General features: G+C 47.2%; 1 non-coding gene across 1 annotated transcript; it reads left to right on the forward strand.

The window, feature by feature from the left end:
• The first annotated feature begins 6,099 nt into the window (after positions 1 to 6,099).
• On the forward strand, positions 6,100 to 6,172 carry TRNAW-CCA. The gene has a single exon. It is a non-coding gene; the product is annotated as a tRNA-Trp (tRNA).
• The last annotated feature ends 890 nt before the right edge of the window (positions 6,173 to 7,062 follow it).

The raw sequence follows: 7,062 nt of genomic DNA on the forward strand, positions 1-7,062 counted from the left end.
TTATTACAAGGTATTGGGTATGGTTCCCTGTGCTATACAGTAGGAGTTTATTGTCTAAAAATATGGACCAATGCTTCACGAATTTGTATGTCATTCTTGTTTGGGACCACTTTAAGCTGCTCTGTATTGATGCAATTTTAGTATATGTTCTGCCAAAGTGAGTGCTGGAACAATTATTTTTAACAGATTTGTTTGTTTTTATTACTATGAATCATAAGTAAGAGGTATTTTCTCTGTCAATATTTTTATTTTCCAGAGTTAGATGGTGTTTTCCTGGTTTCCATAATGCTAACCAGCCATCCCATGTTTAGTGCAGGCCCATGTGTTGTTGTTGTTCAGTCGCTCAGTTGTGTCCAACTCTTTGCAACCCATGGACTGCAGCACGCCAGGCTTCCCTGTCCATTACCAATTCCCGGAGCTTGCTCACACTCATGTCCGTGTCAGTGATGCCATCCAACCATCTCATCCTCTGTCGTCCCTTTCTCCTCCTGCCTTCAATCTTTCCCAGCATCAGGGTCTTTTCCCATAAGTTGGCTCTTTGCATTAGGTGGCCAAAGTATTGGAGCTTCAGCTTCAGCACCAGTCCTTCCAATGGATATTCAGGGTTGATTTCCTTTAGGGTTGATTTCCTTTAGGGTTGATTTCTTTCAGGATTGACTGGTTTGATCTCCTTGCAGTCCAGGGGACTCTCAAGAGTCTTCTCCAACACCAATGTTCAAAAGCATCAATTCTTTGGTACTCAGCTTTCTTTATGGTCTGACTGTCACATCCATACATGACTCCTGGAAAAACCATAGCTTTGACTACACAGACCTTTGTTGGCAAAGTAATGTCTCTGCTTTTTAATATGTTGTCTAGGTTGGCCATAGCTTTTCTTCCAAGAAGCAAGCGCCTTTTAATTTCATGGATGCAGTGACCATCTGCAGTGATTTTGGAGCCCGAGAAAATAAAGTCTGTCACTGTTTCCATTGTTTCCCCATCTATTTGCCATGAAGTGATGGGACCGGATACCATGATCTTCTTTTTTGAATGTTGAGTTTTAAGCCAGCTTTTTGACTCTCCTCTTTCATTTTCATGAAGAGGTTCTTTAGTTCCTCTTTGCTTTCTACCATAAGGGTGGTGTTATCTGCATATCTGAGGTTATTGATATTTCTCCTGGCAATCTTGATTCCAGCCTGTGCTTCATCCAGCCTGGCATTTCATATGATGTACTCTGCACATAAGTTAAATAAGCAGGGTGACAATATACAGCCTTGATGTACTCCTTTCCCAATTTGGAACCAGTTCGTTGTTCCATGTCTGGCTCTAACTGTTGCTTCTTGACCTGCCTACAGGTTTCACAGGAAGCAGTTAAGGTGGTCTGGTATTCCCATCTCTAAAAACTTTCCACATTTTGTTGTGATCCACACAGTCAAAGTCTTCAGTGTAGTCAATGAAGCAGATGTTTTTCTGGAATTCTTTTGCTTTTTCTATGATCCAACAGATGGTGGCAATTTGATCTCTGGTTCCTCTGCCTTTTCTAAATCCACCTTGAACATCCGGAAGTTCTCAGTTCATGTACTGTTGAAGCCTGGGTTGGAAAATTTTGAGCAGTACTTTGCTGGCACATGAAATGAGTGCAATTGTGTGGTAGTTTGAACATTGTTTGGCATTGTCTTTCTTTGGGACTGGAATGAAAACTGACCTTTTCCAGTCCTGTGGCCACTGCTGAGTTTTCCAAATTTGCTGACATATTGATTGCAGCACTTTCACAGCATCATCTTTTAGGATTTGAAATAGCTCAACTGGAATTCCATCACCTCCACTAGCTTTGTTCATAGTGATACTTCCTAAGGCCCACTTGACTCCGAATTCCAGCCAGCTTTAGGTAGTGATCACACCTTTGTGATTATCTGGGTCATGAAGATCTTTTTTTGTATAGTTCTTCTGTGTATTCTTGCCACCTCTTCTTAATATCTTCTGCTTCTGTTAGGTCCATATTGTTTCTGTTCTTTATTGTGCCCATCTTTGCATGAAATATTCACTTGGTATCTCTAATTTTCTTGAAGAGCTCGCTAGTCTTTCCCATTCTATTGTTTTCCTCTATTTCTTTGCATTGTTCACTTAGGAAGGGGACGTCGAAGGGGACGTCCAGGGCACATGTTCATTTTGACACTGAGAGAAACAAAGTGGAAACTCTTAATGAGGTGAGAGAAGTGTTTCTTCTCCCACTAAAGTCCTTTGTGGTCAAACTTCATTTTCAGAAATAGAACAATACAGGGCTTCCCTGGTGGGGTCCAGTCGTTAAGACTCCACTTCCACCGTAAGGGAAATAGGTTCGATTCTTGATCCGGGAACTAAGATCCCGCATGCCACATGGTGTGGCCAAACAAAAACATTTAAAGGAAATAGAACAATATAAGGAAGCAGATGGGTATGTTCTAGGTTTTGGGCTTCTCTTTGCTACTCCAGAAGACTTCTTACCTCCCTCCCCTCCTTCCATCCCATCCTGTACTCTGCCCTTCTTCTCCAGGTAAAGAGGTTTTTTTCTTTCCCTTCTAAGAGGTAAATCATGGTCCTGACCTTCAAATGAGGAACGGTTCTGTCTCCTTGGGCTGCATCCATACCCATTCAGTGATGTGGAACTGCAGGGCAAGTGTGGGGGATGTACCATGTGCCTCCCAACAGCTGAGCCCTGGAAGCTGGGATGCGAACACAGCAGAACCAGGAGGAAGGAAGAGCTCCTTCCTCCTCCCCAGCTGCTGACGCCAGAGGCCCAGCGGGGAGGGGGTGGAGCTAGCTCCTGGCTCCTCCTCCCACCAAGCTCACTTCCCTTCGACCTTCTGACCTTCCGATGGCTGTCACACTCAGGAAGCAAGCTGAATGCAGTGCAGATGGCACTTAAGCCACTCTTCTGAGAGTTCCTTATTCTAGTCAGAAGGCAAGGACAGAGGGAAGGCTTTTTTCTGGTCCCCGGAGCCCCCTTCTGCTCTGGGGCAGCACCTCCCCTGTTCCACCTACCCTGTTCCACAGTCAGAAGGCAAGGACAGAGGGAAGGCTTTTTGCTGGTCCCCAGAGCCCCCTTCTGCTCTGGGGCAGCACCTCCCCTGTTCCACAGGGGTTTGGAGAAGGTGCACAGGATTTGCAGCAGTGTGGCTATCTCAGAAGATAGGCTGTATAGATATTCTCATCCCAACCCCTTACAAAGCTCTTGCTTCTCTCTGCCCTCTTTTCACATCCTAATAGTAACCAGGGGTCAGGAGTTGTAGAAGAGGTGCTGGGGACATCTCCGTGAATTTTCTGAGAAAGGTCTGTCCCAAGCATCTTGATATCAGGTACCTTTTTTTTTTTTTTTTGGCATCTCAGTCGAAATGGAGGCAGAAGGAGTCTTATTCTGCTATCTCATTTCTTGGGGACTGAATGAGATTCTGTAAGTGAAAACATTTAGCATTTAGGACTGATTCTGAAGCTGAAGCTCCAATACTTTGGCCATCTGATGGGAAGAGCTGACTCACTGGAAAAGACCCTGATGCTGGGAAGGATTAAAGGCAGGAGGAGATGGGGATGATAGAGGATGTCATGGTTGGATGGTATCATCCACTCAGTGGACATGAGTTTGAGCAAACTCTCAGAGATAGTGAAGTACAGGGAAGCCTGGCATGCTGCAGTCCATGGGGTTACAAAGAGTTGGACCCAGCTGAGCGATTGAACAGCAACAAGTGAAAACCAAGTGTGAAGAGATCTCTGTCAACTATAAAATTCTGTGCAGATGTCACTTGTTAGGATCACCATTATCTGCCAATCTGGTAATGGAGTCTTGTTACAGCCACTATCAGGAAATAGTAAAAAACCCTTGCCAGCATGAAAGTGTACATTCTGGAAGCAATGTTTAGAGTCCAGGATTATTAGTGAGTGATAATCTTTGGTGGGGGATAGTTAATTTCCAATCTTATATCAGAGGCAGTGGGCAATGGTGAGTTGTGGGCTGTGACTGGGGGGTGAATACTATTTGCCCTCAACACTGCCGCCTGATTCACATGGGGTGAGGGCAAACAAGAGCACATCAAGTGACTGTCAAACAGTGCTGCGGCTCTCAGAAGCCAAGAGAATTTCAGTCGGCATTTAATAACTAAGGCAATGAGAGGGGTGGAAGGGGGAGTACTCCAGGCATGGTATTGCAGCCTGGTTGTGCAAATGGAAGGGAGAGGGGCTACATGAGGGGTGTGTGTGTGTGAGAGATGTGTGTGCTGTGTGTGTGTGTGTGTCTGTGTTAGAGCTTCCCAGGTGGCTTAGTAGTAAAGAATCTGCCTGCCAAGCAGGAGAAGCTGGTTCGATCCCTTGGTTGGCAAGATCCCCTGGAGAAGGAAATGGCAACCCACTCCAGTATTCTTGCCTGGAAAATCCCATGGACAGAGGAGTCTGGTGGGTTACAGTCATGGGGTAGCAAAGAGTCGGACATGATTGAGTGATTGAGCACGACTATGTGTGTGTGTTTGGAGAAGGAAATGGCAACCCACTCCAGTGTTCTTGCCTGGAGAATCCCAGGGACAGGAGCCTGATGGGCTGCCGTCTATGGGGTCGCACAGAGTCAGACACGACTGCAGTGACTTAGCAGCAGCAGTAGCAGCATGTGTGTGTGTTATGTATGTGGTGTGTGTGGCATGTGGGTTGTGTGTGTATGTGGTGTGTAGTATGATTTGTGTGTGATGTGTATGTGGTCTGTGTGTGTGCTGTGTGTGTGTGCACACAAGCTTGTTTACCTGCAGAGGGGGAAAGGTGTCTTCAGAGCACTAATTAGACATTTAATTGCCCTATAGAAAGCTGATGGGAAGAATGTCTTAAGAGCTAAATTTGAGTTCAGGTTTGAGAAAAGTGAATGTTGAGTCACACTGGATTCTTTCAAAACCTGTTTCTCATCATAGAGGGAGTCCCTGCATGTGGTGTAACATGAGGATGCTGTGAAAGGCTCACAGAATGGGGTGGTGGATTTCCATCGCCATCTTGGCTCCTTGAGTTCACACTTGCTGCATCTAGTTCCATCCTTGTCCAGAGCAGGCCTCCCCTCTTATGTTGTAACCAGCCTCCAGGCTCACGTCTTGCATGATCTGGGGCCAGGCAGTGGCTTGAAGATGTGTGTGTCATTGAAATAGATGCCAGGAGTTTCCTCAGGAGGTGGGTGGGGAGGCAGGTGTGGGGCGGTGCTGGGGAGACTTGGGGTGTAGATCAGTGTCACTTCGAGATGGACAGCTCTAAGTGACAAGCCACCCTCAGCCATGGGTGGGCCTCACTGTGGGGCAAGGAGAAGAGAGCGCGGCCACTGTCGGCCACCTGCACCCTGACAGGTGGGTGCAGTCAGGGTGCTGCTTTCAGGAGCCAAGAGAAATTCATTCAGCTGACCTCTGCGGGCGGGGCTTGCAGCCTCTCCTTGTCGCCCTCTGAATCCCTGGTGGTGTCCCGCATCTTCTCCTTGGCCTGTGGAGCCTTTTCATCCAGTCTTGCTCAGCCTTAAACGTTTGTTCTGTTAGCATATGCCAGGATCTTCCTGCCCGAAATCAATCACTTGCCTCATTTTTCTTGTTCTAGCGTGTGCCACTCATGCCAGCGTGCCAGCACAGGGCTTTGTGGGTCTCGTTGGGGGGAGGGACACATGCTGGCTAATAAATGTGAAATACCCCACATGGGTAACTTAAGAGTGAAAGCCCTCACAACACCATCCCTTAGAGAAGTTTCCATTAGTCATATGTTCTTCCATGCTATTCTAGGCACATAATAACACAGGCAAATAAGACATGTGATTATGTCTGTGTTATTTTCAAAATGGGATCTTACTACACAGACTCTTCTGCATCATGTCCTTTTCGCTTAACACATCTTGGACGTTTCTCTGAATTGTGAGCTGTTAGATCACCCTGAGAATCTCTAGCCGGAGGAGGAGAATTGCGTTTTGGGAAAGCTGCTCAGGCAATTCTGGGAGGTAATCCTCTGCAGCCCCGCTGCTGCCGTGTGGCCCCTCTGCGATGAGGACCGTCTCTGTCACTTGGTGCCCCCGGGGCTGTGCTTGATGTTGTATCAGCATACTCACTGCCACTTCTTTTGATTTAAAAAGTGTCCTCTGGGACTTCCCTGGTGGTCCAGTGGTTAAGACTCCATGCTCCCAATGCAGGGGGCCCAGGTTCAATCCCTGGCTGGGGAACTAGATCCTACAGGGCTTCAACTAAAGCTCCCACACGTGGCACTCAAGACCCCGCACAACTAAATAAATAAATATTAAACAGGTGTCCTCTAACCTCTTTCAAAATCTCCCTTCCTGGGATAGTTAGGGAGTTTAAGATGGCATGTACATACTGCTGGGCTCGCTAGGTTTTTCGTGTAGAATCCACCTGCCAATGCAGGAGATGTAAGAGTTGTGGGTTTGATCCCTGGGTTGGGAAGATTCCTTGGAGGAGCGCATGACAACCCACTCCAGGATTCCTGCCTGGAGAATCCCATGGACAGAGGAGCCTGGCGGACTACAGTCCATAGGGTCACAAAAAGTTGGACCCGGCTGAAGCGACTGAGCACGCACACATGTACACACTGCTATATTTAAAGTGAATAATCAAGAATCTACGGTATAGCACAGGGAACGCTCGGGGTTGTGTGGCAGCCTGCATGGGAAGGGAATCTCGGGGAGAATGGATACATGTATGTATGGCTGAGTCCCTCTGCTGTCCGCCTGAAACTATCACAACATTGTTAATCGGCTGTACTCCAGTACAAAAGAAAAAGTTCAGAAAAAAATCCTCCTTGCTCCCTCCCTCCCTTCTCTTTCTCTCCCTCTCTGTCTCACTCCTTAGTCCTCATTTATTTCTCTCTTCATAATAAAAAAGCCACCGAATATAAAGAATACTATTAATGTGGAAAAGAACCACAGACCGTCGGTTCTCTACCTTCCCTTTCCTGTGAAAGAACCCTAACGGAGCTTGGATCACCCCGAGGGAGAAGATGCTTTACAGATGCCCGCCCCGCCCGTGGCTGCCGGACTGCGGAGAAGCCTGCAGACGGGGGAGCGGGGGGAGTGCGGCGGGAGGGGGCTCTGCAGGG

The sequence above is a fragment of the Cervus canadensis genome, chromosome 1, assembly GCF_019320065.1.
Source record: "Cervus canadensis isolate Bull #8, Minnesota chromosome 1, ASM1932006v1, whole genome shotgun sequence".
In the NCBI taxonomy this organism is placed as follows: domain Eukaryota; kingdom Metazoa; phylum Chordata; class Mammalia; order Artiodactyla; family Cervidae; genus Cervus; species Cervus canadensis.